This window comes from Schistocerca nitens, chromosome 4 (assembly GCF_023898315.1).
Source record: "Schistocerca nitens isolate TAMUIC-IGC-003100 chromosome 4, iqSchNite1.1, whole genome shotgun sequence".
In the NCBI taxonomy this organism is placed as follows: Eukaryota; Metazoa; Arthropoda; class Insecta; order Orthoptera; family Acrididae; genus Schistocerca; species Schistocerca nitens.
The window spans coordinates 594,346,139-594,371,621 of NC_064617.1; positions in this window are offsets into that span (position 1 = coordinate 594,346,139).

Consider the following 25,483-nt stretch of genomic DNA (forward strand, 5'->3'; position numbering starts at 1 on the left):
CCAGCCATGGCTTAGGGTGCGATAAGTGTGTACTCTAAGGAAGCAGTGTGATATCATAGCAAAACGGCAGCTGCCGCGATGTGTGGCTTGGTTGATGTAACACTGGAGTCAGCTCGGCAACCATCTAGCTGATGGCTGGACTGGTGTACAGTGCAGGCAGTCCCTGGCGGCTTCTACTTGACCCAGAGTGCCATGGCGCCAGTGGAAGTCGGAGATCCAAGTGCTGTTAATGACTGAGTGGGAGAATTTATGTAGGGTGTCTGGTCTACAGGTATACACGAAGAAATGGTTGTAACGGCATCAATCGACATATTACGTTGTTGGGTAAATACGCAGTCAGTAGAGACACTCACCAAGATGTGATCCTCTCCATTTCATGAACGGCGGTGAGTCGTATGCCGCATGCGCACGGATGTTGACTACGCAGCAGGCAGAAGTAGTCCTGACAGTCAACATGTGAACGTCACAAAAAAGTTGCAGAGTGTGGTATAGTTAGCCATGGTAACACGTATCCAGCCGGCGTGCAAGAAGAGAATGGAACGTAGATACTCCCACACATAATACCATTTACCAGTGGGACAGAACTCGTCAGGAAACGGGAACTTTACTTTAAAATACTGTAAAACCTCCTAAAATGTATGTGAAAGAAGATACCGTGGAATGTATGCGCGAATAATTCGCTAAAAACTCATGTAAATTCATCAGACAAGCTACTATGGATCTGGCCGTACCCGTTCGGCGATGTGCGACATAGTGCACAAACGTCTCCAGCTGCGTGAGTAAAAACTCCGACTTTTGCACCACAGTAGGCCTGAGAGCCACCACAGACGATGTGGTTTTCCTCTTGAAGTTTTGTGTTCGAAAACAATGACACACAGCAATACCATCTACGGCTGATGATAGAAGGCTATACCAGTATTATTTTAGTGCCCAGCTGCAGAATTAGTCCGCATACCACTACATCTACATCTACATGGATACTCTGCAAATCACATTTAAGTGCCTGGCAGAGGGTTCATCGAACCACCTTCACACATCTCTATTATTCCAATCTCGTATAGCGCGCGGAAAGAATGAACACTTACATCTTTCCGTACGAGATCTGATTTCCCTTATTTTATGTTGGTGATCGTTCCTCCCTATGTAGGTCGGTGTCAACAAAATATTTTCGCATTCGGAGGAGAAAGTTGGTGATTGGAATTTCCTGAGAAGATTCCGTCGCAACGAAAAACGCCTTTCTTTTAATGATGTCCAGCCCAAATCCTGTATCATTTCTGTGACGCTCTCTCCCATATTTCGTGATAATACAAAACGTGCTGCCTTTCTGTGAACATTTTCGATGTACCCCGTCAGTCCTATCTGCTAAGGATCCCACACCGCGCAGCAGTATTCTAAAAGAGGACGGACAAGCGTAGTGTAGGCAGTCTCCTTAGTAGACCTGTTACGTTTTCTAAGTGCCCTGCTAATAAAACGCAGTCTTTGGTTAGCCTTCGCCACAACATTTTCTATGTGTTCCTTCCAATTTAAGTTGTTCGTAATTGTAATACCTAGGTATTCAGTTGAATTTACGGCCTTTAGATTAGACTGATTTATCGTGTAACTGAAGTTTAACTTTAAGCAGTCACGTGGATGACCTCACACTTTTCGTTATGTAGGGTCAACTGCCACTTTTCGCACCATTCAGATATCTTTTCTAAGTCGTTTTGCGGTTTGTTTTGGTCTTCTGGCGACTTTATTAGTCGATAAACGCTAGCGTCATCTGCAAACAACCGAAGACGGCTGCTCAGATTGTCTCCAAAATCGTTAATATAGTTAAGGAACAGCAAAGGGCCTATAACACTACCCTGGGGAACGCCAGAAATCACTTCTGTTTTACTCGATAAATTTCCGTCAATTGCTACGAACTGTGACCTCTCTGACAGGAAATCACAAATCCAGTCACATAACTGAGACGATATTCCATAAGCACGCAATTTTACTACGAGCCACTTCTGTGGTACAGTGTCAAAAGCCATCCGGAAATCCAGATATACGGAATCGTTCTGCAATCCCTTGTCAATAGCATCAACACTTCATGTGAATAAAGAGACAGTTGTGTTTCACAGGAACGATGTTTTCTAAACCCATGTTGTCTGTGTGTCAATAGACCGTTTTCTTCGAGGTAATTCATAATGTTCGAACACAATATATGTTCTAAAATCCTGCTGCATATCGACGTTAACGATATGGGCCTGTAATTTAGTGGATTGCTCCTGCTGCATTTCTTGAACATTGGTGTGACCTGTGCAACTTTCCAGTCTTTGGGTACGGATCTTTCGTCGAGCGAACGGTTGTATATGATGGTTACGTATGGAGCTAATGCATGAGCATACTCCGAAATGAACCTAATTGGTATATAGTCTGGACCAAAAGACATGCTTTTATTAAGTGATTTAAGTTGCTTCACCATTCCGAGGATATTTACTTCTACGTTACTCATGTTGGCAGCTGTTCTTGATTCGAATTCTGGAATATTTACTTCGTCTTCTTTTATAAACTTCGGAAGGCTGTGTTCAGTAACTCTGCTTTGGCAGCACTGTCTTCGATAGTATCTCCATTGCTATCGTGCAGAGAAGGCATTGATTGTGTCTTGTCGCTAACATACTTCACATACGACCAGAATGTCTTTGGATTTTCTGCCAGGTTTCGAGACAAAGTTTCGTTATGGAAACTGTTATAAGTATCTCGCATTAAAGTCCGCGCTAAGTTGGTTGGGACAATCTGCCTGAGGCCGATGCCACAACACATTTGACTTTCTGATGAATATCACGACCACAGTCCTGAAAATAGTAAAACCAGATAAGTGAGACATCACATTGTTAGTTTAACATGTTTTACATCTAAGCAGTTGACAAGAATAACTTACTGAAGAACACAAAAGAAAATTGAGAATCTATTAGACGACGCTCACTTTGGATTTAGAAAAGACAAGGGCATGAGAGTTCTGACGTTGCACTTGATACATGATTCTGGGCCCAACAAAAGAGACGACAGTTCGTAGGATTTGTTGACCAAGAAAAAGCTCCCGACGATGTAAAATGTTGCATAATGTTCGAAATTCTCAGAATAATTGGTGTAAGCTAAAGGGATGGGTGACTTACAGTAAACCTGACAGAAATATATGAAAGGAAGACCCAGAACAAAGTAATCGGATTAGAAAAAGTATAAGGTAGGTATGTAAGCTTTCACCGATAGGGGTTAATCTGTTCATTAAAGAAGGAATGATAGAATTAAAAGAAGCGTTCAGGAGTGGAAATAAAATTCACGGTGTAAGGGTGTCAGTGATGAAATTCGCTGATGACGTTGCTATCCTCAGTCAAAGGGATGAAGAGTTGCAAAATTGGTGAATGGAATAAAGGTGTAACGAGTACAGAATACAGATTTAGAGTAAACCTAAGAAAACCGAAATTAATGAGGAGTAGCAGAAATGAGGTTGTCAATAAACTTAACATCGTGACTGGGGATCACGAAGTAGACTACGAGGAGGAATTCTCCTGTAGACACGTGAAGGACGAAGCAATATGGATATAAAACGCAGACAACCATGGACAAAGAGGGCATTCCTTTCGGAGAGACAGTTATTAGAATCAAGCAATGGACTTCATTTGCGGTTGAAATTTCTGGAAATGTGCGTTTGGAGCACAGTATTTGCGTGGAAGTGAATCTGGAACTGTGGGAAAACAGGAAATGAAGAGAAAGAGTTTGATATGTGGTGCTACAGAAGAACGTTGAAAATTGAGGAGGTTTGTAAAGATTCTCTCTTAATATTGTATGTAGAAAATTTTGCTTTCGCTGACATTGCGTGTGAGTGAGCATCACTGTAATGACAATGTATTTGCATTGTAAGACAGACATTATCACATTTGATAAAAAGCAGTTCACTGAAGTTGCAAATGACATCAGCTTCTAGGGGCCTGTGTCGTTTTAATTCCACCGACTAGGTCCTACTCTGTTCGTTACGATATGCTTGAAGAACTACTACTTGTTTTCAAAATACGTGGTTTTATTCTCAGACAGTGTATAATCACAAATACAGTTCAGTATCACCTAGGACCTTGCCGTTGTTGGGAAGGCTTGCGTGTCTCAGCGATGCAGATAGTCATACTGTAGGTGCAACCACAACGGAGGGGTATCTGTTGAGAGGCCAGACAAACGTGTGGTTCCTGAAGAGGGGCAGCAGCCTTTTCAGTAGTTGCAGGGGCAACAGTCTGGATGATTGACTGATCTGGCCTTGTAACACTAACCAAAATGGCCTTGCTGTTCTGGTACTGCGAATGGCTGAAAGCAAGGGGAAACTACAGACGTAATTTTTCCCGAGGGCATGCTGCTTTACTGTACGGTTAAGTGATGATGGCTTCCTCTTGGGTAAAATAGTCCTCCATTCGGATCTCCGGGCGGGGACTACTCTGGGGGACGTCGTTATCAGGAGAAACCAAACTGGCGTTCTACGGATCGTAGTGTGGAATGTCAGATCCCTTAATCGGGTAGGTAGGTTAGAAAATTTAAAAAGGAAAATGGATAGGTTAAAGTTAGATATAGAAGGAATTAGTGAAGTTCGGTGGCAGGTGGAAAAAATGGTTCAAATGGCTCTAAGCACTAAGGGGCTTAACATCCGAGGTCATCAGTCCCCTACACGTAGAACTACTTAAACCTAACTAACCTAAGGACATCACACGCATTCATGCGCGAGGCAGAATTCGAAAATGCGACCGTAGCAGCAGCGCGGTTTCGACCTGAAGCGCCTAGAACCGCTCGGCCACAGCGGCCGGCTGGTGGCAGTTGGCACAAGACTTCTGGTCAGGTGAACACAGGGATATAAATATGAAACCAAATAGGGGTAATGCGGGAGTAGGTATAATAATGAATAAAGAAATAGGAGCACGGATAAGCTACTACCAACAGCATAGTCAACGCATTATTGTAGCCAAGATAGACACGAAGCCCACGCCTACCACAGTGGTACAAGTTTATATGCCAACTAGCTCCGCAGATGACGAAGAAATTGAAGAAATGTATGATGAGATAAAAGAAATTATTCAGATAGTGAAGGGAGACGAAAATTTAATAGTCATGGGGGACTGGAATTCGGTAGTAGGAAAAGGGAGAGAAGGAAAAGCAGTAGTTGAATATGGAATTGAGGTAAGGAATGAAACACGAAGCCGCCTGGTACAATTTTACACAGAATACAACTTAATCACAGCTAACACTTGGATCAAGAATCATGAAAGAAGGCTGTACACGGGTAAGAGGCCTGGAGACGTATGAAGGTTTCAGGTAGACTATATAATGGTAAGACAGAGATTTAGGAACCAGGTTTTAAATTGAAAGGCATTTCCAGGGACAGATGTGGACTCTGTAGATTAAAACTGAAGAAACTGCAAAAAGTTGGAAATTTAAGGAGATGGGACATGGATAAACTGAAAGAACCAGAGGTTGCAGAGAGTTTCCGAGAGAGCATTAGGGAACAACTGACAGGAAAGGGACATAGAAACACAACAGAAGAAGAATGGGTAACTTTGAGAGATGAAACAGCAAAGGATCAAGTTGGTAAAATTGGTAAAAAGACGTGGACTTGTAGAAAACCTTGGGTAACTGAGGAGATATTGAATTTAATTGATGAAAGGAGAAAATACAAAAATGTAGTAAATGAAGCAGTCAAAAAGGAATACAAACGTCTCAAAAATGAGATCGACAGGAAGTGCAAAATGGGTAAGCAGAGATGGCTAGAGGGCAAGTGTAATGATGTAAAGGCATATATCAGAAGGGGTAAGATAGATACTGCCTAAAGAAAAATTAAAGAGATCCTTGGAGAAAAGAGAACCACTTGTACGAATATCAAGAGCTCAGATGGAAAGCAAAGAAGGGAAAGCAGAAAGGTGGAAGGCGTATACAAACAGCCAATACAAGGGAGATGTACTTGAGGGTAATGTTATGGAAATGGAAGAGGACGTAAATGAAGATGAAATGGGAGATACGATACTGCGTGAAGAGTCTGACAGACCACTGAAAGACCTAAGTCGAAACAAGGCCCCGGGAGTAGACAGCATTCCATTAGGAATATTTATAGCCTTGGGAATGCCAACCCTGACAATATCCTACCATCTGGTGAGCAAGATGTATGAGACAGGCGAAATACCCTCAAACTTCAAGAAGAATATAATGATTCCAATCCCAAAGAAAGCAGCTGTTGACAGGTGTGAAATCTACTGAACTATCAGTTTAATAAGTCACGGCTGCAAAATACTAACACGAATTCCTTACAGACGAATGGAAAAACAGGTAGAAGTCAACCTCAGGGAAGATCAGTTTGAATTCAATAGAAATGTTGGAAAACGTGAGGCAATACTGACCCTACGACTTATCTTAGAAGCTAGATTAAGGAAAGGCAAACCTACATTTCTAGCATTTGTAGACTTAGAGAAAGCTTTTGACAATGTTGACTGGAATACTCTCTTTCAAATTCTGAAGGTGGCAGGGGTAAAATACAGGGAGCGAAAGGCTACTTACAATTTGTAGAGAAACCAGATGGCAGTTATAATAGTCCAGGGACATGAAAGGGGAGAAGTGGTTGGGAAGGGAGTGGGACATGGTTGTAACCTATCCGCCATGTTATTCAGTATGTATATTGAGCAAGCAGTAAGGAAAACAAAAGAAAATTTCGGAGTAGGAATTAAAATCCACGGAGAAAAAATGAAAATTGTAGGTTTGCTGATAACATTGTAATTCTGTCAGAGACAGCAAAGGACCTGGAAGGGCAGTTGAATGGAATGGACAGTGTCTTGAAAGGAGGATATAAGACGAACATCAACAAAAGCGAAACGGGTATAATGGAATGCAGCCAAATTATGTCAGGTGATGCTGAGGGACTTATATAAGGAAACAAGATACTTAAAAGTAGAAGATGAGTTCTGTCGCTTGGATGCAAAATAACTGATGAGGACCGAAATGAAGAGAATACAGAAAGTAGACCAGCAATGGCAAGAAAAGCGTTTGTGAAAAAGAGAAACTTGTTAGCATCGAGTATAGATTTAAGTGTCAGGAAGACCTTTTTAAAAGTATTTGTATGGAGTGTAACCATGTATGGACGTGAAACATGGATGATATATAGTTTAGACAAGAAGAGAATAGATGCTTTCGAAATCTGGTGCTACAAAAGAATGTTGAAGATTAGATTGGTAGAGCACCTAACTAATGAGGAGGTACTCAACAGAATTGAAGAGAAGAGCAATTTGTGGCACATGTTGACTAGAAGAAGGGATCGGTATGTAGAACATATAATGAGGCACCAAGGAATCACCAATTTAGTATTGGAGGGCAGCGTTGGGGGTAACTATCGTAGAGGGAGATCAAGAGATGGATACACTAAGCAGATTCAGAATGTTGTAGGTTGCAGTTGGTACTTGGAGATGAAGAAGCTTGCACAGGATAGAGTAGCATGTACAGCTGCATGAAACCAGTCTCTGGACTGAAGACCACGACAACAACACATCACTAGAAATAATCTATATTCAGAACGAACATAAATTCTTGAGAACAGTTTCATAGTCTTTCTAAAACCCACACCTCCAACGAGTTTCACACATTATGTTAATATTTCATCAGCATAACGAGTCTGACGTGATTGGCGCCCTTCAATTATAACATAAATCATGCTAATTGTTCTGAAAGCTTCCAGCATGTTCTATGACCCAGATCATTGTTTATGTAACTTCCATTATGAGATATTAATTCAAATTTAATTTATTATCTTTCATAAGTATTAATTCGTTTAAGGGTAATAAACGATATAGTTTTGTTTTATTAGCATTTCTGTCATTTATATGCAAACTAATCTTCATAGTGTTCCACAACATTCTATCAGAATATTGACACAGAAACGAAGAATTATATTTGAGACAAATTTGCTCCCGAGGACTAGAAAACATCCACTATCATGGATTGCATAATTTAAAAATAAAAATAAGTTCAAATCTGGCCGGGATTTGGCTGGTATCGCCAGTTTTCTGTAACCGAGAAATGTCCCGTCATGTCTTGATTTATTACAAGATCTCGAAAATATCTACGAAGAGAGGAACATACGGAAAACATCTGCAAGATGAATGAACAGTATGAGATGACATGTGGTAAGACAGCAATGAATAATTCCCAACGTACTGATGGAACTGCAGAGGATAAATGCTAGGCAGGTGCCTGGGGTTCGGTGCAACAGCGGCTTCTGCAACCGAACCAATTTCAAATGGTTCAAATGGCTCTGAGCACTGTGGGACTTAACTTCTGAGGTCATCAGTCCCGTAGAACTTAGAACTACTTAAACCTAACTAACCTAAGGACATCACACACATCCATGCCCGAGGCAGGATTCGAACCTGTGACGGTAGCGGTCGTGCGGTTCCAGACTGCACCTCCTAGAACCGCTCGTCCACCCCGGCCGGCCGAACAAATTTCCACTGGCCATTTCGTGGATTCAACATACTGCCACAGCCTCATCCTGTTTAGATTCAGTGGTCGTGGAAGCTGTGGAAATACTACTGGTAGACAACTTGTTCAACCGAGGGAGCTTATGGCTTGAAAATTTGTGGCAAGCATTAATTTCTCGTTTGTACTATCAGCGAAAGTGTTGTTCTGGTTCCTCGATGCCTGGTATTTCAACTCCTTCCATTCATTTTAATAATTAACCACAAAATTTGTAGCACTGTGGATTTGCTAATTTGACACTCTCTGTATTTTATTCAAAAACGCGTAAGCTTCAGCTATGGCGGCCACTCCTGCACCGACTGCCTTAACTGTGACGCATGAGCATTCTAGGCTACTCGACAGTAGATCATTGAATTAAACGGTTTTAATTCATGGTAAACTAGACTTGAATGAAACCGCAAACAACTGTTAAGTGATGATTTAATCACGACCGGTTTCGCTGAGTTGAAGTAGCACCTTCAGATGGTTAGTAGTGTTACATAAGTAACACACGGTCATGCCCCCGGCGTTCGGAGTACTAGAATCCAACACCATGAAGAGGACAAGTTATCAATAAATAATAACCTGCTGGCCGCTTCCTGTGCTTTACCATCGCGACAACCAACTACAGGTGCCTCACCCCGTGCACTAATCGTCCCAGTCCTCAGCCGGTTGTTATTTGTTGACAGCTTCCCCTCTTCATGGGATAGCAGCGTGTGATTACGAACGATGGGACCGGCTCCGTGTGCTGGTCTAGGAGTATGTAACACTGCCATCCACATGAAGAAGCTGCATAAACGCAACGAAACCGGTCGTGATTAAAAAATCACTTAACTTCTGTTTGCGGTTTTACTCAAGTAAAATTTACCATGAATTTCGATGGTCGTGGCTGTGTGTATTAAAGTTGTAAGGTTTTATTCCAGTCACCGACTCGCCCTGGAGATGGCTATACGCATAACAGCCGAAATATCGGAAGATGACGTATTGCTGTCCCGGATGCACGCCCGAGATATGGTGGAATATTACAAAGTTTTTAAGCTGATACGTGATTAAATAGAAAGTTTCGCTGGAGCTGAACTTGTCGAACAAAAGTGTTTGGAACTTGAATGTACCACGTGGTCATAATTAAAGTGCAGCTACTCCTGGAGGTCCAGTGTGAGCTGTAATTATCGGATGGCCGCGAAACTTGATAGATATTCTAATGCGTTAATGTGAAACCGTTTACGTTGGAAAAACTTAGTTCCAATTTTGGCCACCAGATTCAAATCTGGCATTGTGAATGCAAGTAAGAGGTATATAAATGTTTCCATAGGTAAAAAATTAAATACGGGACGAGGCCAGAAACTGTCAATCAAGTGAGAAAGGCATAACGTCGATTTTATTATTGGCCACCGCTTACACAAAGACGCGATCAACAGTTGCTAGCAGCAGTTCCGGTGGAATCTCAGCAACGTGTTCCTGTATATTGACCGAACGTGTCCCTGGTAAACGCGTTCTTTTTGATATCCCCAGAGTCAAAAGTCAGATGGATTTAGATCAAGCGATCTTGCTGGCCATGCATCTGAAAAACCTCATGAGATATCACGTTAGTGGAAGGTTACATTAAGCAGGATTTTCACTGGGCGAGGGACGTGAGGTGTTGCCCCTTCTTGCATGAAAACAGTGGTTCAAATGGTTCAAATGGCTCTGAGCACTATGGGACTCAACTGCTGAGGTCATTAGTCCCCTAGAACTTAGAACTAGTTAAACCTAACTAACCTAAGGACAACACAAACATCCACGCCCGAGGCAGGATTCGAACCTGCGACCGTAGCGGTCTTGCGGTTCCAGACTGCAGCGCCTTTAACCGCACGGTGAAAACAGTGGTTTCCACACTGTTGCGCTCTTCCGAAGCAAGCACCACATGCTGTGCCAGGAGCCCTCAATAACGTACATACGTCACGGCACACCTGATTGGCCCTCTGGGTGTATTCGCTTCAAAGAAGACCGTACCTAGAATAAAAGTGCTTGTGAATCCACAACATGCAGTCAAATACGGCGAGTGCAACGGCTATTCGTGCAAACCCGCTGCTTAACAGTACCTTTAATTTGGCACTTCGGTGTATTCACCGCAACCTGTGGTATAAAATGTGCCTCGTCACTCAACAGAGTACAGCCTGGCCACAAGTCATCAACTTCAACCAGTGCCAGAAACCAAAGACCAAATACAGACTGTTGCTGTCTATAATGAGGTTTCAGTTGCTGCACCGTCTGGATCTTGTACGGGTACCAGTGTAAAACAGACTGCAAAACATTCTCTAAGGTTTGCCATGGGATATACCATTCTTGTGACACTGCTCGAGCTCTAGCATTATCCGGGGTATGCCTTGCATTGTCACTGACAGCAACAGTAACAATAACAGCAACAGTAACCTCGTCAAAACTTCCACCGGGATAGGACGCCTTCCTCTTCCATCTACCACACCAAGCTCACCAGTGTTTTCGAATTTTATAATTATTTTCTTTAAACCATTTAATAACACTGAGCCTCTCCACAGACCTCTCAGTCGGCGATACTCTCTCAGTTAAACCATGAGATGTGATCGGATAGCCTAATAGTTAGGTGAAAGTTCGTGATATGCGGTAAATCTGGGTTCGAGTCCCTATCCAGCAGAAATGTTCATTGTCGCAATTCCGTTATACAGCTGATAGTAGTCCTTATTTGCACCTACGCCTGCAAATACATTTCAATTATTTCACAACGACTCTATTCGCCACAGTGGGTGTTCCTTTGAGCGTGCGTGCATAGGAAAATTCCATCGTACATGGGAACAAACGCAGGCTTTGCAATATTCTACCTATCAACCGACATTAGGCAAGCGACTTCAATTAAAATGTCTCCCAGCATAGGAATATAGATAATGGATGTACGTGTATAGGCTGTAGACATGTAGTGACTGCATATGGAAGTTAGTGGCTGGGCATCAATCATGCTCCGATAGCTTAACAGTAAGGCGACCACTTGCATAAGCGGGAAATCTGGATTCAAGTCCCAGACCAGCACAAATTTTCACGGTCGCCATTCCATTACACAGCTGACGCTTGTCCACATTCGCAACTGCAAATACATTTCATACATTTCACTCATTGTATTCAAGCATCCAATCTAGCTTTGCATCTCACGTACTTGTATGCTGTTCCTCCCACTGCTGCTGTGACTGACAATAGTGCATCATGAAACACTTGCATGACCCTGCCCAGCTGTTCTGTTGGAATTGGCTCAAAGGCTTCTTGGGCTGCAGAGGTTTGCTGCTGCAATGGTTCAGCCAGTACTCAGCTGCGGAACACATCCATGTACGGATCCAACAGTTCCATCAGCGTTGGATCAGAGTCCCGTTTGGCTGTGGACACTTGGTGCTGAGCTTGCATGCCTTCGGTGCCCTGGGGCGCGCCATTTGTAACGCGTAACGCCATAGCAACGGGAGGAGGGGTGGAAGGGGAGAGAATTCTGGGAAGGCTGATGTTGATATCATCAATTCCGAGAATGCTATTGCTGATATCATTAATTCCAGGAATGCTGATTCCAGCAACTCTTGGTCTTGTATCCGCAGTGGTCCTCTACTATTCACGACAGACCAACAGTGTGCCAGCAACTTATTTTCTTATGAAATGTTATATTGAAGAGCAAATATAAAGTGCAGGATTTGCTGAAGTGTTTAACTTATTCTCAGACGGTAGACGACCACAGGTAGGACATAGTTTTTGCTGGCTCTCCGTGGTTACCACGAAAGACAACTGCCGCTTACGAATACTATAGAGAAATACAGCACAATTCAGTTACTTAACTACTCAGTAGTAGACGGCCTCGCTTGCTTCTCCGAGCGTGACATTATTTACAAATAACCGTGCAAGTTCAATGGCATATGGTAACGTGACATTTTCAGTAAGCAGATAAAGCAGCACTAATATTAAAAATTGTGCAGTGTATCATAAAATAAGTTGAAGGGAAGAAGGATATAAGGAATAGATTGGCACGGGATAGGTGAGGAGGTATGGGCAGAGATTTTCTAACATCCTACAAACCTCATCCTCCACAGTGGATTCTGTGGATATCTTCAAATCGGGTAGAGTCAGTGGTGGTTTATAAAACCAGCATCTGTTTTTCGCTTCTACCACTGTGTAGCTGGAAATCTTGGCGCTATATCGAGCAGGATGCAGACCCTTGCTGGCAAGACGATCAAGCTGACATCCTTTTTGTTTGACGTAGAAGTCGACCTCGTCCTTCTCGAAAGGACTGCGTATCAGAACGATTTACTGTTCAATTCTCCATCACAGAAAGTTAAGCGAAAAGCCAGTGGCAAAGTAAGCATGAAAGAAAACTTCAAATCGATTTATGTTTCTCAAACTCTCCTAAAAACTAGCATTAAAAACCAATGACGTTTTACAGTCGTCAACAAGACTACCCTGACATTAAAATCTCACTTTACAAGCGAAAATCTAGGACGACCTGCTCTATGTAACCTCTCGGAGAGATCCGGCGACGTTCTCACGATCTATAGACCCCCGCCCCGATAGACGGCTTCTGCTTGTTTCTGGATGATTGCTGCATTTAAATTATTTCTCAACTTTCTTAACTATTAGTGACGTTAAAATCTCTCCAGTTGCATAAACCGTCAGTAGTCAGTAGTAGAATGCCATTTGAAAGAGGAGAGGAGGTTCGAAGTTACACGTCTAGTTTCATCTCAAACAGCTGCTGATTTCCGATCTTCTGCTTCCTATAGCTTGTTAAGTAACCGAGCGGGGGCACAAACATCTCTCGCCCAGAGGGTCGCTGTCCTTTTCCTCTCCCCTGGCAGCTCCTCATTTTTCTGCCTCCTGTGCGCTGTCGAGCAGAATTGTTCGTTCCTTCTTTCGGTAGCCGAAGCTATTCCTTGCACTTTCTACGTACAAACTCTCAATCGAACGTCATACGGTCTCCAGGGCTAGAATGCACTTGCTAAAATATTCACAATAATTTTGTTATCACTGTGACATGCGAAAGTCATGAATGAGGCCTGTAAATAATACTTAAATTGTGCAGTACATTAAATTCGTGGAAAATGATCTGATTCTGTAGCTGTAAAACACCTGGGGATCTTTCACACGTAAAACGTAAGTGAAATGTTTTGTGACAGACTCGAAAATGTTATGTATCTTCATTTGGCCACATTTCCCTTTCCCATTAACAAAATTCCTACTATGACTTCAGCGACTATTCGTATATACCAAGGTTACACGACTATAGTTTCTCATCTAGCACAGCTACTCATTACAGGATTACTTAGAGAAATTTAGGAAAGACGTTGTCCAATAGCGCACTCTGTCGTTCGAGTGATGGTGATAGTAAACAGACGCAGCCATCACGAAATGAGGTCAGGTAAGTTTCTCCTTAGTTCGTATCTCAAACATCAACCGCACTGATTCAACAAATGTGCACTACATCGAACATGATAGGTACCTTTATGGTAAACCTAACATCTTGTAAGCTGCCCTCCTCCCCCACATTTTTATATTAGCTGCTGGAAATGTTTCAGTCTGGCTGTTTGATATTTTTAAAGACACCGGACATCTAGATTAGCCAATTTCGTGAGGAACAAACTGACTTCCAAGGTACATGCTTCGGTAATTAGAGTCTCAATTGTGTAACATACGACACATGATCGATCTACTCAGATCACACCAACACAAAACGGTCCCATCCAAAAGCTATGAAAGTGACTTCGGTCATAAATTAATTAACACACTTGTACGGAGTACTCGGTTTACTCATTTCTTTATTGCAAATCACTTTAACACGGTTTCTAACCGCACTCGAACTATACTTGCGTAAACTCATCATTCACGATATAAGACGAGTCATTGCTGTTCTTTTCTGTACGGTCGCCTTTTCAATATTAAATGTTTCCTAAACAACAAATTAATATTTTTAAGTCTGTTCCCGCGATCGTGCTCTCATACATATTCGCGTCCTGCTCACGTGATGGCTCCGGGTATGGCTCAAGGGCGACTGACTCACTATCTCCCGCAAACTGATCTCTAGGCGCTGCTTCGCACCTTCCAGAACTATGGCAAGTTCCCCCTCAGCGTTGCCGCTGCGCCTTATCGAAGAGGCGCGGTGTGCAGCAGCGAAGAAGCACAAGGGGCAGATTCGATGCATCGAATGCCGGATCGACATCTGTACCCTTACATCCCCTATCATCATTTTTTTTATCTGCATGCAACAAGGATTTTTAAAAGAAAAAGTCACCTTCGATACCGAAAAGGAAACTCCCCAATAACATCAATAAACACTTCCGGGCTAAGTTGCCGTGGTCGATCTGTAAAACTTCTTCTCCCTAACGTTTCGTTCTCAACTACGGAGAACATCTTCGGAGGTGAGTCAACGACTGGCTGCTGGGAGCTGGGGCCGCCGCTTATATAGATATCGTAGAGGGCGCCACCGCACGTCACGTGGCGTCGATGTGCAGCTATCTCTGGCTATCGTCTGTTCTCTCGATTGCAGGCAATCGATTGTCACGTGATTGATGCAACGTCGACCGCCATATCTTATCCAATTATAATCCTTCTTCTTTATGATTAAAATTGTATTGATGTTTGTGGATTTCAATTGCCTCTCTACACATACGTGTATAATAATGCGACGTCCTCGCTAGCACGCTGGTTTCACCAAATTTTATTTCGTGATCTCCATCCTTAAAAACATGTTCCGCTACTGCCGATTTGTCGATATGTCCCAAGCGACAGTTTCTTTTGTGCTCCGTCAACCGTGTATTGATGCTTCTTTTTGTAGTTCCTATGTAAACCCTGCCACAACTGCACGGAATTTTATATACCCCTGGGGTGGCTAGGGGGTGACGAGCATCTTTTGTTGATCTTAGGCATTCACTAATTTTCTTAGTAGGTCTGAAAATGGTCTCTACGTGAAACTTGGCTAGTACTTTCCCAATGCGATCCGTGATATTATGGATGAACGGAAGAAATACTTTTCCAGCTGATGGTTGTTGCTCTCTCCTATTTTTAGGCATTTTTCTATTTGGGTGAAGTGCTCGGTTAATCTCGTTTTTCGTATAACCATTTTTTGCAAAGGCTATTCGTAAATGATTTAGTTCTTCTTGTAAGTAGCCTGGTTCACAAATATTATTGGCCCTATCCACTAATGTTTTTATGACCCCCATCTTTTGCCTAGGGTGGTGGTTTGAGTTCTTATGGAGGTAGCGATCAGTATGTGTACCTTTCCTGTGGACCTTATGGCCTAAGGTCCCATCCGCCCGTTTGATAACTGATACATCCAAGAAGTTAAGTTGTCCGTTCTTCTCCTTCTCCATAGTAAATTTAATCTTTGGGTTGATGCTATTTAAGTGTACCAGGAAATCATTCAAGTCTTCTTCCTCATGATTCCATATTACAAAGGTATCATCCACATACCGATACCACTTCGAGGGGCGTTTTTTGGCCGACTGCAGTGCTTGATGTTCAAAATATTCCATGAATAAATTCGCAATTGTGGGACTTAGGGGGCTTCCCATGGCTACCCCATCGATCTGTTCATAAAATTCGCCATTGTACTGAAAATAGGTCGAGGATAGACAGTGTTGGAACAAGGCTACTATATCAGTAGGGAACATATCGGCTATATGGGAGAGAGCTTCATCAACTGGAACCATCGTGAACAAAGACACTATATCAAAACTGACAAGGATGTCATTAGGACCGACAGTAATTTCCCTCAATTTCTCAATGAAATGTAGAGAGTTTTTAATATGACTTTCAGTTTTGCCTATGTAAGGTTGTAACAAAGAGGCAAGGTGTCTGGCTAGTTCTTGGGTAGGAGCTCCAATTGCGCTGACTATTGGTCTCAAAGGAACATCAGGCTTATGTATCTTTGGTAATCCATATAATCTCGGAGGATAAGCCTCCGTTTTACAAAGATACTTTTTAACTTCTGGAGGAATGGAAGACTGTTTTATCAGACGATTGGTGGCATTCAGCACATTCGTTGTGGGGTCCTTTTTCAACTTTTTGTATGTGCTGGGTTCCAGGAGATCACTGATCTTCTTGTGATAATCCTCAGTATTCATTAAAACAGTAACATTTCCCTTGTCAGCAGCAACTATAATAACATTCTTGTCTGCATTGATCTCTCGCAATGCCTTCCTTTCCCCTTGAGACAGATTGCTACTGGGTGGCTTAGCTTTGCGTAATATCCTGGAGGTTTCCATTCTAATTTCGTCAGCAGAATATGATGGTAACTGACGAATTCCTGCCTCTATATTAGCAATAATGTCCTCCTCCAGCACATACAAAAAGTTGAAAAAGGACCCCACAACGAATGTGCTGAATGCCACCAATCGTCTGATAAAACAGTCTTCCATTCCTACAGAAGTTAAAAAGTATCTTTGTAAAACGGAGGCTTATCCTCCGAGATTATATGGATTACCAAAGATACATAAGCCTGATGTTCCTTTGAGACCAATAGTCAGCGCAATTGGAGCTCCTACCCAAGAACTAGCCAGACACCTTGCCTCTTTGTTACAACCTTACATAGGCAAAACTGAAAGTCATATTAAAAACTCTCTACATTTCATTGAGAAATTGAGGGAAATTACTGTCGGTCCTAATGACATCCTTGTCAGTTTTGATATAGTGTCTTTGTTCACGATGGTTCCAGTTGATGTAGCTGTCTCCCATATAGCCGATATGTTCCCTACTGATATAGTAGCCTTGTTCCAACACTGTCTATCCTCGACCTATTTTCAGTACAATGGCGAATTTTATGAACAGATCGATGGGGTAGCCATGGGAAGCCCCCTAAGTCCCACAATTGCGAATTTATTCATGGAATATTTTGAACATCAAGCACTGCAGTCGGCCAAAAAACGCCCCTCGAAGTGGTATCGGTATGTGGATGATACCTTTGTAATATGGAATCATGAGGAAGAAGACTTGAATGATTTCCTGGTACACTTAAATAGCATCAACCCAAAGATTAAATTTACTATGGAGAAGGAGAAGAACGGACAACTTAACTTCTTGGATGTATCAGTTATCAAACGGGCGGATGGGACCTTAGGCCATAAGGTCCACAGGAAAGGTACACATACTGATCGCTACCTCCATAAGAACTCAAACCACCACCCTAGGCAAAAGATGGGGGTCATAAAAACATTAGTGGATAGGGCCAATAATATTTGTGAACCAGGCTACTTACAAGAAGAACTAAATCATTTACGAATAGCCTTTGCAAAAAATGGTTATACGAAAAACGAGATTAACCGAGCACTTCACCCAAATAGAAAAATGCCTAAAAATAGGAGAGAGCAACAACCATCAGCTGGAAAAGTATTTCTTCCGTTCATCCATAATATCACGGATCGCATTGGGAAAGTACTAGCCAAGTTTCACGTAGAGACCATTTTCAGACCTACTAAGAAAATTAGTGAATGCCTAAGATCAACAAAAGATGCTCGTCACCCCCTAGCCACCCCAGGGGTATATAAAATTCCGTGCAGTTGTGGCAGGGTTTACATAGGAACTACAAAAAGAAGCATCAATACACGGTTGACGGAGCACAAAAGAAACTGTCGCTTGGGACATATCAACAAATCGGCAGTAGCGGAACATGTTTTTAAGGATGGAGATCACGAAATAAAATTTGGTGAAACCAGCGTGCTAGCGAGGACGTCGCATTATTATACACGTATGTGTAGAGAGGCAATTGAAATCCACAAACATCAATACAATTATAATCGTAAAGAAGAAGGATTAAAATTGGATAAGATATGGCGGTCGACGCTGCATCAATCACGTGACAATCGATTGCCTGCAATCGAGAGAACAGACGATAGCCAGAGATAGCTGCACATCGACGCCACGTGACGTGCGGTGGCGCCCTCTACGATATCCATATATGCGGCGGCCCCAGCTCCCAGCAGCCAGTCGTTGACTCACCTCCGAAGATGTTCTCCGTAGTTGAGAACGAAACGTTAGGGAGAAGAAGTTTAACAGATCGACCACGGCAACTTAGCCCGGAAGTGTTTATTGATGAAGACGCCGGCCGTGAAAGCCTACATGGAATGATCCCCAATAACAATTCAATCGAAAATGGCAATGGTGCCCCTGCCATTACACAAAATCTCTCTTCAGTAACAGTAGGTTTGTCTCATATACTCTCCATATGCATCCCTCCCGACTAATTTAGAAAATCTTTTTCTGAATCAGCAGTCTTTTCACTGATCAGATGCGGCCCGCCACGAATTCCTCTCCTGTGTCAACATTTTCAGCTCAGAATAGCACTTGTAACCTGCGTCCGCAATTATTTGCTGGATGTACTCCAATTTCTGTCTTCCTCTATAGTTTCTCCCCTCTACAGCTCCCTCTGGTACCACTGAAGTTATTTCCTGATGTCTTGACAAATGTCCTATCATCTTGCTCCTTGTCAGTGTTTTCCACATTTCGTTTCCGATCCCATTCTGCGCAGGATCTCTTCATTCCTTACTTAATCAGTCCACCTAATTTTCAACATTCGTCAAGCACCACATCTCTTCTGATCTGGTTTTCCAACAGTCCATGTTTAACTACCATGCTGTGCTCCAAACGGACATTCTTAGAAATTTTTTCCTCAAATTAAGGCCTATATTTGATACCAACACACTTCTCTTGAGCAGAAATATTCTCTTTGCCACTGCTATTCGTCTTTTGATGTCCTTGCTCCGTCTGTCGTGGGTTATTTTGCTACGTAGATAGAAGACTTCCTTAATTTCATATGCATCGTAACCGACAATCCTAATGTTAAGTTTCTCACTGTTCTCATTCCTGCTAGGTCTCATTATTTTCGTCTTTCTTCGATTTACTCTCAGTCTATATTCTGTACTGATTAGATTCTTCATTCCATTCCGTAAGTCAAGTAATTCTTCTTCGTTTTCACAGAGGAGAGCAATCTCATCAGCGAATCTTATCATTGACATCCTTTCACCATGAGTTTTAAATCCATTCTTGAATCTTTGTATGTTTCCACTATTGTTTCTTCGATCTATAGACTGAACAATAGGGGCGAAAGACAACAGCCCTGTCTTAAGCCCTTTTTAATCGGAGCACTTCGTGGTCTTCCACTCTTATTAATCCCTATTGGCTCTTGTACATGTTGTATATTATCTGTATCTGCCTATAGCTTACCTCTATTTCGTCACCATTTCCAACATCTTGCACCATTTTGCATTGTCGAACGCCTTTTCCAGTTCCGGAAATCCAATAAAAGAGTCTTTATTTTTCTTAGTCTTGCTTCCATTATCAACTGCAATGGCAGAACTACCTCTCTAGTGCCTTTACGTTTCCTAAAGCCAAACTGATCGTCATCTAACACGTCTTCAATCTTCTTTTCCATTCTTCTGTATATTATTCTTGTCAGTTACTTGGATGCATGAGCTGTTAAGCTGATTGTGCGATAATTCTCGCACTTGTCAGCTCTTGCAGTCTTCAGATTTGTGAGGATGATATTTTTCCAAAAGTCAGATGATACGTCTCCAGACTCATACATTCTCCACACCAACGAGAATAGTTGCTTTGTTGCCACTTTCCCCAATGATTTTAGAAATTCTGATGGATTGTTATCCCTACCTTCTGCCTTATTTGATCTTAAGTCCTCCAAAGCTCTCTTAAATTCTGATTGTAATACGGGACCACTATTTCTCCTGTTTCTTCTTCTATCACATCAGGCAAATCTTTAGCCTTCATAGATGCCTTCAATGTACTCTTTTCACCCATCTACTATCTCCTCTACATTTAACGTCGAATTCCCGTTGCACCCTTAATGTTATCACCCTTGTTTTTATTTTCACCGAAGGTTGTTTTGACATTCGTGTATGCGAGTCAGTTCCTCCGACTTCTCCTTCTTTCGATTTCTTCACTTTTATGATGGAGCCATTTCGCCGTAGCTTCTTTGTGGAACACTTTGAAGCTGAAAAAGAATGGCACAAAACAAATCTTGAAATTCAGGATCAAGTCACAAATGAGATCAACGAACTCATAAACTGTTCGTATATATACCAAAGTACTTCATTGTAGGCTAAGGCATTAATTGCACCATAGCAATCAGTCATATGAACGTAACAAATTCTCAAAAAACCAATAAACATGCTAGTTACAATTTGGCAGTTTGAAAACCTTTCTGAAATTTTCAGTGTTGCTAGAAGCAAAAACATGATCCACAACACAAGAATAATCCTGAGCCTTTAAAATCGTGTTTTTTTCCATTGGGGTCTAATTAACATAAATGAAAATACAGAAAAGCCTAAACAGAAACATTTCCAGTTTGCTATAAGGAAAGCAGGACTTATACACAAAACAGAACAACTTTACACATGTGTAAGAATATCTTCGCAACGCATAGTAAACATAGAGGAAGGTAACAATTGTTTCCCGCGCCACGCTAGCACTAAGAGAGGGGTGAGGCGAGGAGTGAGAATGCAGTCCTGCAGTAAGCTCACTTCGGCACATCGAGTATGGGCAGTGGAAGTACTGCCCATCCGAAAAATCCGGCCTCACATTATACTGACTGGCGAGCCATTAGCCACTGCGATTTTCATATCATAAGAAGGGACAGAAAATTCATCGTGAGGGTAGTGGATATGGAAGTAAGGAATATTACAAAATCATACGAAGAAAGAAACACGGCAGGAAAGTAAATCAAGGTTACCTACTTGATGCCTATTATGCTACCGTATCTCAACGATCTGTTACAAAACGTCGAAAAGGGGTAATTTCCACAGGTATGACCCCTTTGTGCTCCTGGTAAAAATCGTCCACGATCTGAAGTACGGAAGTTACATTCCGATTACTTGGACATGGATATAATAAGAGACATTATAATATGTACAAGTGAACATCACATTTCCACTGCAGGCTGGAAACAGTCGACAAAATCCTCACGAACGAAAATGTTTTAATTGGCTCGTGACAAAGAAAAGCATTTCAGTGGTTGCATACACACTACCAGAATTAACAAACTAATTATATAACATGCTACAAAAACGAAGAAGTCCTCGGTATTATTACGAAAGTCTGAGTATTCTGAAAGTGTATGGTGATTTGATGTATTTAATTTGTTGAAATGTATTGCTGACAAACGTAGACCTGCATCCAGGACTATGTTTTGCGAACGACGTGAACTCTTCCCCTCACAAGGGACACCTGGCTATCTTCTGCGTTCCTCTCGAGCGCATTATTCTCAGCTGCTGACAATACGCTGACCATTTTGTTGTGTGACGGGTCAATTGTTTACTGTTCTCAATAACGTCTGTTTCACTCGCGAATCACACATTGTCGGTTTGGCAAACTTTAGGTGATAACCAGCATCTGACACGTGCGCGTCATTCCGCCTGAAGAGTACGCTCGCCATTATTTTAATACTGCTCAGATGGAATAAAATCCTTTGTTAAGTTTCATTTTCAATGGTTCAGTGTAAGAAATACGAATACAGGGACTCAGCCAAAATTGCAATAGAATTGGTGATTTATTTTTGTGTGAACTGTTAAAGTTTCGTCATTCAAAGAAGCGTCGCCACTTTTGAGTAACAGCCATATTTCTCTTGCTGACAAATTTATTTGTGCTTCTTTAGCCAACAACACGGTATAATTTGCACAAACTCATTTCGCTGCAACTATTGCGACATAATTCTGAAATAGAGTGTTTCAGTAAACAAGCAATTGGCCAACAGAGATGGCATACCTCACGTGAAACCTCACTGTGTTGGTTTGCAGTAACGTGTGTACTTTCATACTAGGAAATTTTCATTTCACTAGGTGTCGATGGCTCTTAAAAAAACTGCAGTCACTGGAGTGCGAAAAAATAGAAAGTATAACTTCCGATATATTGTTACAGATAAGAGAGTTCCGTGTGTTTACGAAGTGGCGAAATACTGTCCTCCTTGCGTGCTAGCATTCGCCAAAATCTCCTATCGATGTCTCGAGGGGGAGCGGTTTAGAGGAGAGATGAGGGATGTTGTGAATAATTTCATTCTCGCACGCATGCGATCGGGAGTGAAAGTGTCACCTACGACCCAGTTTCTCGAGACTGGAGACAGATAGAGACCTCCTCCCAAGTCTAAACAAAATTCAATATGATAGCTAAATTTCATATGCCGCAACGTATGGTGTAATACACCCAGGCGCAAAATCATAGCGACCCCTATTTTTCATTGTAAACTTTCCGAAGTTTGCTCAGTGTCTTACTTGTATATATCACAATCAGTATGATTATCAGTGAGATGAGGGGCACTTTACTACGAAGTTGACATATAATGCTGCAAGTAATGCAAAATCAAATATTTTTACAGAATAGTTTCTGTAAAATCTTTTAAGAATGTTTACAGGTCGAGCGCTTCGATACTGTCAGCGCAGCTCTTCGCCAACCGGTGCGGGTGAAGTATGTGTACGCATATCAATGTGAGCAGGAATTGCGAGGTGCGTGCGGAACGTACGCGTCGCGCTTTACCCTAGGCGCAAATTGAGACGCGTATAGCGCGTATGGCGCGGCGCAGGACGGCACGCATTTTTGTAACTTCACAGGTTCAAATAGGAGCGCGCAAATTGGGACGCGACGCAATGAGGACGCTACACGCTTGTGCGTCAGTTCGCACCACGTTGGGCCAAGCGCAAATACAGACACGTATAGCACGTGTGAAGTGGCCCGACAATAATGCTCGCACCTGCTGCACACCCTGGCAAGTGTCGCGAGTGCAACGACCGCCTATCGCTTAACACTATCAACATTGTGCTTTGAATCGCAACAGTCTAAATACTTGGCTGCATAAGTTTATGTTCACAACACACTTTTATACCAATATACATTTAACGCTTCTTCTATTGTTTTAATCACAATTAATATTTCCATAGAGCCTTGTCTACCTGAAAGAACATTTTCATTACAACTACTTTCACTGCCAATTATAGTTAACAGACAGCTATCACACTTTAAAAATGTTATTTGTAACGCTAATCATTTTCTCTCCTCTTCTCCTCTTTCTCTTCAGAAAGACACAGTTTCCTGGTAAAGTATTTCTCTACATTTTGAAAGTGTCATTACTATGATCCCTACCATTCTGCACTCCTCAAGTTCCAAAGTATTGGGATGCTTCCCTTATATACGGGATGTAACTTTTTACTCCCTTTATCGTCCTTTTCCGACTGAACATGGGTAAGTATTAAACCAAGGTCCCCAACCCTCTACGCTACAGGGTGCACAATCTTGTCAAATTGTCCTTTTCATGTTTCAGCCCTCGTAATAAGCATTTCTTTGGCCTTTTCGATGTTTTTCTTCCCACTTAAAGTACTTGCGGGGTATGTTTTCCATCTCGTCTCTAATTATATTGCTAGGAATTTGATTCAACAGTTTTTCTACTGGAGCATATCTCGTGGAATCATGAGGAACTTGGTTGATTACACACTCAAACGTATTAACGCACTTGGCCTACTTACTATGCCTGTTATGACAAAATACTCTGGAAAAAAATTTGGAAATTTCTGGTAAGTTTCTATGGGACCAAACTGCTGAGGTCATCGGTCCCTAGGCTTACACACCAGTTTATCTATTTTAAACTAACTTACGCTAAGGACAACACACACAACCATGCCCGAGGGAGGACTCGAACCTCCGACGGGCAGAGCCACGCGAACCGTGTCAAGACGCCTGAGACCAAGCGCTTACTCCACGTGGCAATATACCTGTACTTTGCATAATCTGTTAAATCTCTTCCATCATACGGTCTGTCCGGTTAGAAGCAGACCTATACCTGGAATACTGTATATGTTGGCTCTACACTATACTGCTTCGACAGAACGGTTCGTGCCTTACTTGTAAACTGTCCCTCATTGTCACCGATTATGCGCTTTGGCAGGCATGCATTACAAAAATAGTCTTTAGCCAACGTTTCTGTCATCTTGCTTCCTGTTGCTTTCCTCAAAGGGTACAACCACACTTATCCAGAGAATACATCAAATGCCATTAACACGTGTGTCATTCCACCACCAGATTTTGGGGGTGCGTCCAGGAGATCCTTCGCAATTGGTTCCTTGAGTTCCTTCAGCAGTACTGCAGGCATAAACCCTTTGTGCTAGCGGTAGCAGTCTTTGTTTTCTGACATGTCTCCCAATTCAACAGTTCCATTATCCGTCTTGTCATGTTGAAAGACCAGCGACCTCACCGTAACTTTTCCATACAGTTCCTCGGCATAATATTTCCACAACTGAGATTGGTGTACCATATGACATCATTTATACTTTGTTCCGGAATGCACACCCTCCATTCCTCTTCGTTTAAATTGTTCCTATGGTATAATAATCCATCGTGCAAGAGCTAATACGCCTTGATCTTGTCTTCCCCAGCTCCATTGTATTTCTTCTTAATTAGCACTACCTTTTCATCCTCCTTTTGCTCTCTTCCGATGTTCTCTATTACTCTGCGTACTGTCCCTTCATGTGCAACCCCTTTTATCAGACAAATACTGCGTTCTGTTCGCAAAGGAGAGTACAGTGTCCTTATAATCCCGAAGGCAACCGAGATAGTATCTCTGGCACTGTCTGCTAAGTTCCTGGCCCGTAGTGAATATCGCAATCAAATTCTTGCATCCTCCTTATTAATCTGTTACGCCGCGGTTTGCAAGTTAACATGAATGACAAAGCCTTATGATCTGTTACTACAATAAATTTTCGTTCGGCCAAATAATATCTAAATTTGGCGAAACCATATGCTACTCCTAACGCTTCTTTCACTGTTATCGAGTACATTCAACACCCGACAACCAAAAGCAACTTCTTTTCCTTGTTCCTTGTCCTTTTGATGTAATTGGGCCCTTAGTCCATAATCCGATAAGTGACACCCTAATAAAAACGTCTTTGATACGTTCACGACCGTGTGCTGCTTTTCGTCAGCTACCTATGCAGTACTTCACTGTTTAATGTTATCTCATCGACGAATCGAC